This window comes from Glossina fuscipes, unplaced genomic scaffold (genome assembly GCF_014805625.2).
Source record: "Glossina fuscipes isolate IAEA_lab_2018 unplaced genomic scaffold, Yale_Gfus_2 1, whole genome shotgun sequence".
NCBI lineage: Eukaryota > Metazoa > Arthropoda > Insecta > Diptera > Glossinidae > Glossina > Glossina fuscipes.
The window spans coordinates 38841632-38855297 of record NW_023998415.1 but is presented as its reverse complement, the minus strand read 5'-3'; the positions used below and the strand labels follow the sequence as shown (position 1 = coordinate 38855297).

Here is a 13666-nt window from a genome sequence, read left to right as displayed (position 1 = left end):
TCTCTCTCTCTCTCTCTCTCTCTCTCTCTCTCTCTCTCTCTCTCTCTACAACGTGAAAACGAAATTAAGAAACAATTTTCGCTTTCTAAAGAAAACATCCTCAAGATGTGCAGATAATTCGTTTTCTATTCGTTTTAGAAATATTTTAGCGGATGGTAAAAAGAATATATATATATATATATATATTTTATATTTTCTGTCGAATATCACGACATTTTACTTTATAACAGAGATCAAGAGATACCATCACCGTCATCGCTATTATTATTGAAGTTGAAGCTGAAATTGATACAATTGATAAACGATTGTTAGTTGTTATTGCTTATTGTTGTTGTTATTGCTTGTTGTTTTTATTGCTGTTGCTGTGATAATAAATGAAAATAGCTTATTTTCATTTTCATTCGCTGCCATCATTTAAACTCGTATACAACTTCATTCCAAGCCTGGGCCAGCAATCACCTAAGGGGTAATGGCAATCAAAAAAAAAAAAAGAAAAGAAAATATATATGTATATATATATATATATATATATATATATAAAAAGATATAAAAAACAAGAACGAAATTCAGAAAACCAACAACGTCATCATGCTCGTCATTATCATCGTAATCGTCATCATCATCATCATCATCGTCATTCTTTTACAAGATCTATTATCTAAGTAAGAAGCGCACCAATTTACAAAACAAACACACACAAATCAAATCATGAGCTATTCAACGCCCTAAAGCATTCACCACCATACGATTCATTTTTCCTTCTTTCTCTCTCCCAAGCTATTTCTTCCTGTACGTATATATATATATATATATAACTGCCTACGTAGGCAGCAAATAAACAAACAAACAAACAAACAAACAAACAAGTCAGCAGGCAAGCAAGCTCGCTGTTAAGTATTCAGTTAGTCAGTCAGTCAACGATATCGAGTCTTTCCCAAATCTCTGCGTTTATATGTTGTGCGTTGTAAAATGTTTCTTTTTCTTTGTTTTTTTTTTTTTTTTTTTGTTTTTTTTTTCTTTCCTTTGCTAAAAGAACACGAGGGCATAAATGAAAATTGTTTCTAATCAATCATCATTGAACAGCGATTATTTTAGTTGCTGATAGTAAAACGATTTGTCTTCTTGTGCTCGGCTTGAGAATTTCATGTTTACATGAATTTCAGTAAAATTAGTACACGAGTCAAAGCCAGATATATGTTGGCGTTAGATCATGTTCAAGGATTTGCCCATCAACTCTCTCTATATGACACACAAAGAGTTTAAGAATACAAGGTGGCCAGACCTTTCATTTTTTTTTTTTTTTTCTTTTTTATTTAAATTTTTTTTGCATTTTCAATAAGAAAAATGAATGATTACTATAAGATTTAAGTTTGACTTTAAAAAACTTAAAAAAATTTCTATTAATCTCTTCTTAATAGTTTTATATGTAAAGAGAAAGAGAAAACAGTGAAAAATCCTTTCAAGCTCAAGAAGGTGATGAACACGAATTACTTTGTCGACAATCGGAACTTTGCCATGAGTCTCTAGACGCCATATCAATTGTATGATGCTTACTGCACTGCATAAAACTTCGCTCTGCATAGTCTAACTAATCTCGGAAACAACTTTCATAGAAAATCACAAAATCAGAAAACTTACTATTTACTATTCTTATATATATATACTACGGTATTGTTTTGTTTTCAAGGTCACATATTAAAATCTTAATATGTCTTTCAAGGCAAGTTTATGAAATGTTAAGCAAGAAGTGACAATAAAATCAAAACTACATGATCGTTGAAAATTAAACTGGATTCGATTTTTCTTCGGTTTAGGCTGCAAGCATATTCTTAACATACTTATAACTAATCAACATAATCTACTGACACTATATATATTTAATTTGGTAATGATCTGAACATTGCTTTTCAATTACGGGTAAGTACGGCTTTTTACACAAGTGATCATAGATCACGTTGTATAATTATCTCACAAATAATAAAAAGCAAATCGTTTTCATGTGATGAGCAATAAACGATATTGCACCGTCGTAGAGAGTCATTGGATGGTTACAAATCGATTGCACCATAGACTGACATAATACAACGTTAAGAGATTTGCCTCATAAATATAGAGAAGCATTTGTCTAATAGAGTAAGACTGCCATTCTGATCGGGTGTAGAGTTAAACAGAATTACTTAGGTTAGAAAAGCAAAGCTTCATAATAAAGTATCTTTGAATATTTTTGTTTTTGCATTCTGCTCACTACATATCTATGATTGTTTTTCGCTTGGAATTCATTTTCGCCGAGACCAAGTAAAAGTTTAAAGACTTTCACGCCTGGCAAAGCAAATAAGATGTCAAGTGGAATGATTTTCACTTACAAAAGCTCTCCAATATACAATTTCTGCAAATTAATCTCTTTTGAAGACTGTTTACTTGAAAATTTTACTTAATAACACCAACAATTCTCGAAAGGCTAATAACATATCTACTAAACTTACACTTACTTGTATACAAATAAACGCGTATGTGTATGACTTAGAACCTTAAAGCTATAAATTGTTTGTTTGAACTTTAGTATCACAGCAAATTGCTTGAAATATCTGTTAAGACAAACGTAAAACAAAAACAGCTGCTGCTGCTGCTGCTGCTGCTGCTGCTGCTGCTTGAGTAAGTTCTTAGAATAGTGCTGAAAGTTCTTAAAAGAGATGGATGGAAAGAAATGAAAAGAAAAAGAGGCAAAAACCTCGCCCGTTGGTCGGTTGACTGGCAAATGCCTGCAGCTATCATTGCCAGTGACAATAGCAATTGTAGCCTGAGTGGCAATAATTCATTTTACCTACAGCACAGCGTACAATTTAATGAGGCAACGCCAAAAGACAGATAGACAAACAAATGGACAGACGGATCTAGGGAAAGTTAAAATAAGCGAGACACACAGCGAGAGAGAGAGAGAGAGAGAGAGAGAGAGAGAGAGTGAGTGAGATAGAGAGATAGAGAGAGAGAAATACATATGGAAAGATATGTGCGCTCCACACACACACACAAACAATCATAATAAAGTAAAAGGCACACCGTATTTTTATATTATACATAACATATAACACATATACATACAGATGCGGCCGGCTTAACTTTTCTAAAACATTTCACAGTATTACTTTCTAGTATAAATAGTAAAGGATTTCTTTTGTCTGCTTGCATCCTTGATAAGAATGCATGTAGGTAGGTAAGTAGGTATGTTATCCACGTTCGTTCGGTTGGGAAGGAGGGGGGGGGGGGCGGGGGGCCATTAAGAATCCAATTGTTAGCTTTCAAGACATGTTTTATTATCGAACGATAATTTTTGCACTTGATTGCATTCACACTTAACGAACACAAGCAAGCAATGAAAAAACAATTGAGCGAAACCGTAAAGGCATGGGAGAAAAGTAAAACTTTAATATCCATTACCGCACACATTTGTATCCGTTCGAGAATCTCGCTAGCTCGCTTAAAAATTTATGGTGGCGGAATTAAAAGTTATCAAAATATCGTTTCTATTACACATTGAAATACAGGTGTCACCGGTATAAGATGGTTCCTGAGCGTATGAACGTTTAAACATTTTTGTTTGAAACAAAAAAAAAAAAAAAAAAAAAAAAAAATACGGCAAAGAAGAAAAAGAAGAAGAAGAAGAGCAAGAAAAAGACATTTGTTTGAAGGCAGTTGAACTTAATTGAGAATATCATCAGCAAAAGTCAACTAACCAGCGAGTTAGCCAGCCAGGCAGCCAGCCAGCTAGTCAGTCAGTCAGTCAGCCCGTCAGACATTCGTTTAAATTCGAAGAGAATCATTTGTAGTAAAAAGGCTACAGATAAAAAATTTTTTTTTTTTTTTTTTTTTTTTTGCGTTTAGTGTTCCAAACATGTTCAAAGCAAAAATTATACGATAACTTCAAAGCAAGAAAATGTACTAAAATTGTAGCTTGCAATTGTGCATTTCCTCACTCCGAAAATGGAACAGACACGGGATGTGTGTGTATGTTTAAGCATCAATTGAAAGACTATGTAATTTCTTTATTCGTATGGCAAGATCAAGCATTAAACTCGCGAGCACACAAACATTGCTTTAAGATTTATGTTCTTTGATTGCACACAATTGGTCGTTTGTTCCGTTTTTCTTCTCTGTTTTTTTTTTTTTTTTTTTTTTTTTTCCAAATACTAGCCATTATAATTTTAAACAGCAATATATCATCGAATGGAAGAATAACAAGAAGAAAAAAAACGAAGAAAAAGTTGTCTCTAACAATCTTATATGAGTTTTATGTTTTGTTTCTAATTTTTTTTTTTTTTTTCTTTTTGCGTTTTTTTTCTAGACTGAGTTATATTTCTAACCTAATATTACCACATCAACAGTTTTCATCATTCATTCAGCCACTTATATATGTGCATACAAATATACAAAGAGAGAAAAAAAAGGAAAAAAATAGCAAAAAAAAACAAGCTCACACAGAACTCTTGCTAGCTTTGTGGCTTAAATCTGTGTTGTATACAATTCAGTTCACTTATCATAATCATCATCATTATAATCGTCATCATTGCTCGTCATCGAAGACTTTTTCTATTATATATATATATATATATATATATATATATATTTTTTTTTTATTTCTATGTTTTCATATGAATACAGTCCTGTGCATTAAAATGTTTGTACAACAAACATTACATATATATATATAAAGATACATACAAACACACATACGAACACACATACACACACACACACACACCAACATAAACACGTACACTAACACATGTGTCTGAGCTATTATATTTATATGTGTAATTCATGTGTACGTGAATGTTTGTTTGTTATTCTTGTGCGAGTTTGTCTTGTTTATAGTTGCCAAACATAATTTATTCCTTTTGACAATTTCGGCGTAAAATGTCACAAAAATTGCACAGCTGTCATGTTAACCTTAGCATAATGTTTTTCCTTTCCTATCTCTCTCTCTCCCCCTCCATCTCTTTCTCTATATCTTTCTCCTTTTCACTACTTTAATGTTTTCGTATGTTATTGTATGTCATTTGTTTCTCGATAATTTTTTCATTTTCCATTTAAACACATAACTAAAACAATATTTAAGCAAACAATTCGCTAATAGTTTTATGAATAAGGTGACCATGGGGTTCTTTTAAAGGTCATTTGTAGATTTGTCGAATATATTTGTAATACAATCAAAACTAAATTGATTAATGTAATTAGGTTAAGATAGGGCCATCTATGTTCTTACATTACATAATAAACTAATCAAAAATCGCGCAACCAATGCATGGATTAATTAAAGATAATCAAAAATTATTGATACAAAAAGATGTTACGCAAAATTGCTTATCTCTTTTAAAGACGATCTTCTGAAAGTAATAGTTATGACCTTGCTCGCGGACCCTGCATTTACTTTCCAAAGTGACTCAATTTTAATCACTTTTTTTCCCGTTTAAAAGGTTTAAAGATTAAAAGACAACATAAAACAAAGAAAGAGAGAGTTGTACTTATAGTCGATAACGTTGACCATAATCGTTCCCAGTTAACCAAAAACGAATAATATGTGGAAAATTTGGGTTGACGCAAACACTTCGTGAGTGCTCCTTTCAAAGTATTACATGGAAGAAATTAACAGAACAATACTGTTCTACGCAGCATATAGTTAACATATTTTGTAAGACTTTTTTTTGTTCTTTTTATTATTATTTCGGCATAGCGGAGAAAATAAAAATTGCGATTATTAACTCGGTGATAAGAAGTGTTTGTTTTTGTTTGAGAATAGACGAGCGCTTATAGCAGTCACAATTTAAAGTGCACAGTACACTCAGTCTTCGAAACACCTTTCAAAGTCGCTGGCTTTAAGAATGATGGCTCTCTTAAGCCTATTAATCTATTTAAACTCCGCGATGATGTATGCGGGTTCTCGTCTCAGTGCGATATACAACCATACATGATCGTAGCTATAAGGAGTGCTCGGTCGACAATCGCATAACACTTGCCGATCCCTTACAAATTCGCTTGGATGCGGCCATTCTCACTTGATTTCTGTTTTTTTTTTTTTTTTGTTTTCTCCGACCTTCAACCTGTTACATGTAGAAGGGAGACCTCCAGAGTGATAGATCATATTTTAAAAGAAATTATTTGCTAAGACTTTAAATTGCTAGCTTGATAAAAACGGAGTAATTTTAATTATGAACGAAACAAACCTTATCTTATCGTTCTTGTTTTCAATCATTTACGTATAATCTTTAGTCGACTGTTTTCAAAACAAAACTACCGAGAAAATAGATGTCTTCGATATTCGATTCGAATTTTTTAAAAAGCCAAATACCCAAGCGGATGCTTCCGGTTAAATGAACTCAACGGCGCAAGTCGTGTAAGAATATTTTTTTAGTCTTTTTTTTTATGAGCTCTTGTTTAGGTAGCCGAAGAAAAGTACTCGAAACTGCGACGCACTCACTTAGATTGCTTTTCATACTTTTCAACTCTCAACTATTTCTAGGTATGCTTGGTTTACGTTTTCCATAAGAAAACAAATCGTCAATTGAAAACTCGCCCTCACTCAGCAGAGATAGTCTAAATGATTCTCAATTATTGTATTTTCATACATTATTAGGCAAAAGAATCAATTTTAAATTAAATTAAAATTAAATTTAATTTAAAAAAAATATTTAAATTTAATCATCTCAAAACACACGAAGTGAAAGCAAAAAAAAAAAAAAGGAAATAGGAAGAAGGGTTTAGTAGACCCTTGAAAATCTATTTCATGCGATACCGTTTGAATTGAATTCGTTATTTAATTACTCAGTTCATGGGACGTTGAGTCCGCTAAAAGAGACTGTTAAACTTTGGGCACTTCAGGGCTGCGTTATTTAATCATACCCGGAACAATTCAAATTGATGCAATATTTTCAATTCAACTCAATCTCGAAAGGATAATTTATTGCTAACTTGTAATTAGGGGACCCTATACGGCGCATATATATACATATATGTAAGCGTTGCAAATGGGATGAAAAATGCCTTTTGGATGCAGTTTTTTTGAAAAATCGAACATGAGAATAGGGAGTGATGCTCTCTCACATTAACATGTTCACGCAAGTATTTTACTATGTCATCATAACTTTTTTAATCAATTGCGATTCCACTTATGCCCAATGAATGGCTAAGAAAAGTTTAAAGAAAGATAAAAAGTGATAAAGCAAAAAAACAGAATGAGAAAAAAAAAGGGGAGAAACGGCAGAAACTAAACTAAGGGCAATTAACAAATAAGTGGGAATCAACAAGTTCTGATTCTGACTTTAAACAATAAATTTGCAACAACACAATTCCCACATGATTCTTTAAAAATCTTCCTTAAATCATTGTTTAACCCGATGAGCGAATGTGCGTTAATAAAAAGAAAATATAAATAGGCAAAAAAAAAAAAAAGGTCTACAATGACTTAACAGCATTACCTATAATTATAATTATTTTTTTATGTAGGCAATGATTTTCATTCGCTTTACCTTAATAATAAAACAGCGAACAATTTAGATGACATTTGTGAAAACATATAGAGGCGCGCACTCACCTATAAATAAATATTTGAATGGGTATTTAATTCTAGTTTTGTTTTTTTTTTTTGTTTTTTTTAAGAAAAACAAAACTAAATTCACAAACAAACATAATTTATGATCAGTTTATAAACAAAAGAAAAAGAAACCGACTGACTGGAAGCCAGAAAGAAAAAAAAAAAAAAAAAAAAAAGAAGTAAAACGAACGAAAACAAAACAGTTTCTCAAATGTATTAAGGGAGCACCTGTTGCAGGGCTCAATAAATAAAATGTACATACGCATAGGCACACACAAAAACACACATGAGACAGAGGCCGACGCAAATAATACGTACATTAAAATATTCATAAAAGAAAATTGAATTGTCATGTTTTCGTAAAAACTAAAGGTTGGTCAAGCGACCATTCAATGGAATAATATGCAAATAAGCCTCTAAGAAACCCCAAAACGGACAGCATAAATGAATGCACAAATGTATGCATAATGGCATATAAAATTTGGTCACTGAAAATTTGAAAAGAAAAACCTTGTTCAAGATTATTAAGCCAAACGGCAAAAAGAATAAAAACAAAATATTTCACATCTTACAATAAATAAATGCTTTGTATGCATCTATAGGGTGATACGAAACGTACGAACAATAAACTAAAGGTATAATAAATTATAAATGACTTACGTACATAACATATAGAGTACATAGATGCAATTATAACGAATACGAATGTATACGGCATTATATGAGCACTGCGCTGTGTAAAAAGTATCCGGAATTATTATATATATATATATATAAAAAAGATTATAATTATTTAAACATAAATTGACTTAGCACCGACTTCAAATGAGACACACAATCCCATCAACTACAATTACATAAGCACTTGTCCAGGTGCTGATTAAACAATAACATTTAGTTTTACCCGAAAATTTTCGTCTATGCTTTTGCACAGTGGCAACCTTAGGTTTAAGTACAAAAAACTGGAGATCGCAATTTATGGCTAAAGGATATAAAAAAAAGATATAAAAAATCTGTTCACACCTCTTAAGTTAACTCTTTATAATAACTAGCTCTTAAGTTAACTCTTTGCAATACCTACTGTAGGGCATTTCAGCTCTATCAGCCTGTCAGTTACGTTAGTGTGTTTATAGTTCGTCATTGTTGGAATAAAACAAGTCAAACAGAACTCCTTCGTCTTTATTTATATTTATATATTTTTGATTTACACTATCTACACGGTTGTAGATTTTCTACACCATTTTCAGTGAATTAACAAAGGAAACTTTAATTAAAACCAAAAACTTTTGCTGCTTATTTTTTCCCCATCATAAACATCGCACAATTCTTGCAAACATGATTAGCAAGCCTGGTAGCCTTAACCAGTGAACTGTGCCATCCTCTTCAGCAATATATTCGTACACTCGTCAAACGTAGAGCATATGTAATAGGAAATTAGATTGTAATGAAACAACTTGATAAAATGATAAAAATATTATTTGCCATAAGGCAACTATGCATTCATGGTGATAAAGCTTGATGAGGCAACCTAACAAGGACGGTTGAACGGATCATGGCATATATATTCGTTTAACACATTTAACTGGTTAAACACGCTATCATCCGTATTCTGGCATTATGACTTGTCATTCATCACAACAGCTTGTGACTACTTTTACTTTTCATCGTTTTGTGACCTTTTGTCAAATTTTCTATTCCAAAACGATCGTCCCATAATAGAACACTTCAGTTCTCTATGAAAACAGGATCAAAAAAGCTGGAAAAAAACCTTATAATGACCTCGCCCGCGTTACAATGACGAACATATGACTGTACATGAATGCACTTCTTGTACGTGTACTAAGAGGCGCGAGCATTATGAAAATTTCAATTTATCATTAATTAATTAGAAAAATATGTTAACAGTGTGCACCTTAACAGTAAAGTTACAAAAAAAAAAAAAAACCAAAAATTGAAGACAAGTAGCAGAATCGTTAAGCATCGCGACTACCGTCTGTCTGTTGTCGCTGATTACAATGTGAATGCGATCGAGTTTAATTGGATCCTAGAGTTACAGTGAGTTCTTAATCGGTAAAGACATAACACTTACTGGTTGAGCACACACCCACTAGTCTGTAGCCGATTCCCTGTCTCTTTCCTTACTTCTTTCTGTATTACACGAGTAGGGGATCAATTGCTCCAGTTATAACCCTTCTTATAAAATTTTCAAAGAAATTTTTTAATACATATATATATATATAAGTATGCAAAGAAAATATAATTATTTACCTAAAAAAAAAAAAAAAAGAAAAAAAGCTACAATCTCTATTACTCAATACGCATTCTCCATAAATGGTTGGCAAGTGAGCTCGTTTAGATTTCACATAAGACTATTTTAGAGCTGTTGACGCCCAAACCTAAATCAATGGAACCAAAAATTTTATTATCTACTTCATTTCAGATATGATTCGAGCAAGACCAAGAAAAAATATATATATATATATATTTAAATCTAACCGGACCACAGTTCATTTGAACTGCGAACTTAAATATAATTTCACGCTACAAATTCAGAAATATTTTCCCGCTTTAGGTCAAATTAATACTTTATCGTGGTGACACGACTAACTCTTTTCATTTTTCTGACAAATTTTACCACAACAAATTTTATAGGCCTTTTACAGGCTCTTGGACAGGGAGGGCGCGATAACGAGCAAAATCTTCAAGCTGGAAAAAGCGCTTGTTGTCCCCCAAACATTACGCCGGAATCTCATAGAATCGATTGGTGTTTTAATCAATTATTTAACTATCTTTTTTCGCATTTTTCGCATTTTTGGTGTTTGTTTTCATTCTTTAAAATCATAAATTTTGGGTACTATATACACCAGATATATATATATGTTTAAGCGCTTAACGTTGCTGTTCATTTGATAGCGACCCTACTACTTTTCGTTAGTTTTAGTTAGTTAGTTGGTTTCAAATTAAAAATTTAAACTAGTAGGCATTGATAAAAGATATGCATGCATACACTTACACATGTTGTTTTCGTAACCTCTACCAGACAATAAATTTAAATTAATTTCTGACATTTCGCTTACAATGCTCACAATAATTGCTATACATACCATGAACGTAGTTGAATCAGTTTACTCAAATGTCTCCGTTTGTCTGACGATATTTCTGTTTAACTCTTTTTTTTTCGTATTCATTTCGTGAAGACTTTTGCGAGGCCAGAAGAAAACTAGAGTAAACTTCCTAAATACATTCTTGATCAATATCAATCTCCTGAATGTGGACCCAAGGATTACAAAAATCGAGATATTGACTTCAAGTTTGGCGGAAGAAAACTGGTCTTGCAAGTGAGCAAATGCAAAACTTCCGGTGCCAAAAGCTAAAAAAATTATGGCAAGACGTATCGCGATCTCGAAGATCTATTGTGCACGCCTATGCTCCTAACCCTCAAATATTAGGAATTTTATGAATCCCGCTATCTTCTTTAGATCGAACCACAATACCGTGTCCGGCGTTGTAAAATGCAGGCAAAACATTAAGTGTTTGACTCGACAGATGGCCTCACATTCACATGGATTATGATGAAATGTTTCACACATCACTCGACAGAATTTGCATGAATCGGCATCCAACGTACCCGTACTTTTCAGATGGTACCTGAGGAAGCCACGTAGAAGCTGGTGACTCAACGTAGGACGCTTCTCCTTAGTTCCAGCCATTTATTTGCCCTATCGAAGGATTTTATGAATCTTTCTTCCTGCCATTCTCCTGCACTTTGCTGTCAAGGGCAATCCGCTTTATCCTGTGCCCATTGCGATACCAGCCTACTAATGTGGCTTCTTGCTACGCCATAGAACCGTTCAGAACATACCATTGCTCCTCGGCCTCGCCTCTTGGCTAGACCAATCAGCCCTTTCGTTGCCCTCAACACCGATATGGCCAGGCACTCACCTTAGGTGCACCTCATTGTGCCTGCTTAGCTCAGTCAATGTTTCAAGACACTCCAACTCAAGCCTGGATATTAGCATTCGGAAATGGGTATCCTGCTCACTACTAATAGACCAGGCAGCAGAATAATACCATATTCGGCTCAACTAATGTCGTAGAGTACGGAAAGTTCATCTTTTTACCCTTCAATACTTGTGATATAACGGTATGTTAAGTTTGTGGGGATTTATGTAAAGCCCAGAAAGACTTAAGATTAGCCTGTTCTTTCCTATACCGATCAATTCAATATCACTTTCTGAATGAACTTAAGCTTAGCTGTCCGTCTGTCCATCTTGTTTACTGATATTCAAGCTAAAGGCTGCAAATTTTTGAGATATTTTGATGGAATTTGTTACACCGACGCATTTTTCCCCAAGGACAAACTCTATTGAAAATGATTTTTTCGGTTCGGCGCACTTTTTCGATCACCTCCCGTAAAACGTCATATGAATAAGTTTGAGATGGTGTAAGGTATTTAAACATCAGTCATAACTAACTGTAGTATTTTTACGTCTTTTCGTTTTCGTTTTCTTCTTTTTTTTTTTTTTTTTGAATTTGTTAAGATAAAAGATTCCGCCAAAGTTGAATATAATTATAAATTATTTAAATATTTAAAGCATGGAATATTAGTTTTAAACTTTATGTTCCTTCATCTACGTTATACAACAACTAAATATAATTATTATGCATTTTTCGCGAAATATCTGAAACGAGTTAACTTTATAAACAATACGTTTCCATGTTTGTTATGTAAATACAATAAAATAATGGGAGAAACCAAACAAATATAATAAAAGTATAAAAACACACAGAACAAAAAGAAAAAAAAAAACAAAAAAAAGCAATGATTTATTTCTTTAAAAACGTTGAAGCCATCAGTTTTTTCTTTCATGCAGAATTTTACTCAGTCTATTGAACAAATGGTAGATTTTACCTAAAGTTTTTCCTTTTCAGTTTTTTCATAGTCTCAGAAAGAAAATTTCCAAGTTTTCTTTACACCCACCACAATGCGTGCTCGTTTTGCTCTTTTCCATAATGTATGTAAGATCCAAGAGTCTCCAAGAAGGCTTCGGAGACCCTTCGGAGAGTTTACAAATTCTTGATCAGCGTGAAATTCTGAGTTGATTTAGCCATGTCTGTCCGTCTGTGCGTATGCGCGATGTGCGTTGTTGGGACTCTTCTAGTTGCAAAAATTAAAAAAGATATTGACAGTAGAAGCGCGCAGTGGAGCGTAAACTTAACGCAACTCAGTTTTTTTTTTTGAACAAAAACTTTTTTTGGAATTTTCCTCGTTACTCCGAAAGGCTGAAATTGTACGTGATTTCAAATAATTATGCAAAATAGTTCCTAAAAAAAAGAATTTGAATTTGTTTAGCTTGTTTGAAAGATATTTTCATATAGATTGATAGATAGATAAAGCGTCCACAAATATATTTCCCATTCTTCAATATGGACGGAATAGGCGTCCGAATACATTTGTATCTTATTTCTAATAATATTTAACCGAGTCTTTTAGGAGTGTTTTTGCAGAGCTCTGTTAAAGGAAATGGTAGATGTCTTTGCTAGTTAAATCCGAATTTATCTTCCCAACATCCCAAACATATTTGTATTCTATTTTTAATTGAAAACAAGTAAGAACCTATAGTCGACTAAATGCCCTACATTACTACGCCTAGTATAGTTATTCGTTCGTTTTGGTAATAACATATTAGTATGTATTTGCATCATTTCCATGTGAAAGCATACTTTTTATCAAAGGCCACATAGGAAGTGTGCCTAAAACATCACACGACGTGATCCAAATTTAGCAAACTTAACTCACTTCCCAAAGCTTCTATAATTTTTCATTTTCCATTATAGAAAAGTAGAAAATAGACTTTTTGTCTATGCAAAGGCTGGCTTTTCGTGATATACCCTCCCTATGTTAGGGTTGAGGAAATACGTGATACAAATTCGGTACATTTGACTTCTTCGTCACTTATGAAGCAATTTTCTTCGTGAAATATTGAAAATTATACTTTTTTAACATATAAAGAAAATCGAATTTTGGAGGAAGGGTTATATGAGAGAGCGTTTAAATTTTTCATGGTAATTATGAATGAC

General features: G+C 32.9%; 1 protein-coding gene across 6 annotated transcripts in view; it reads left to right on the top strand.

Moving 5' to 3' along the window:
- Nucleotides 1–13666, top strand: part of LOC119645051 (homeobox protein 5) — a 151005-nt gene that overhangs the window by 120707 nt on the left and 16632 nt on the right. The window lies entirely within an intron of this gene.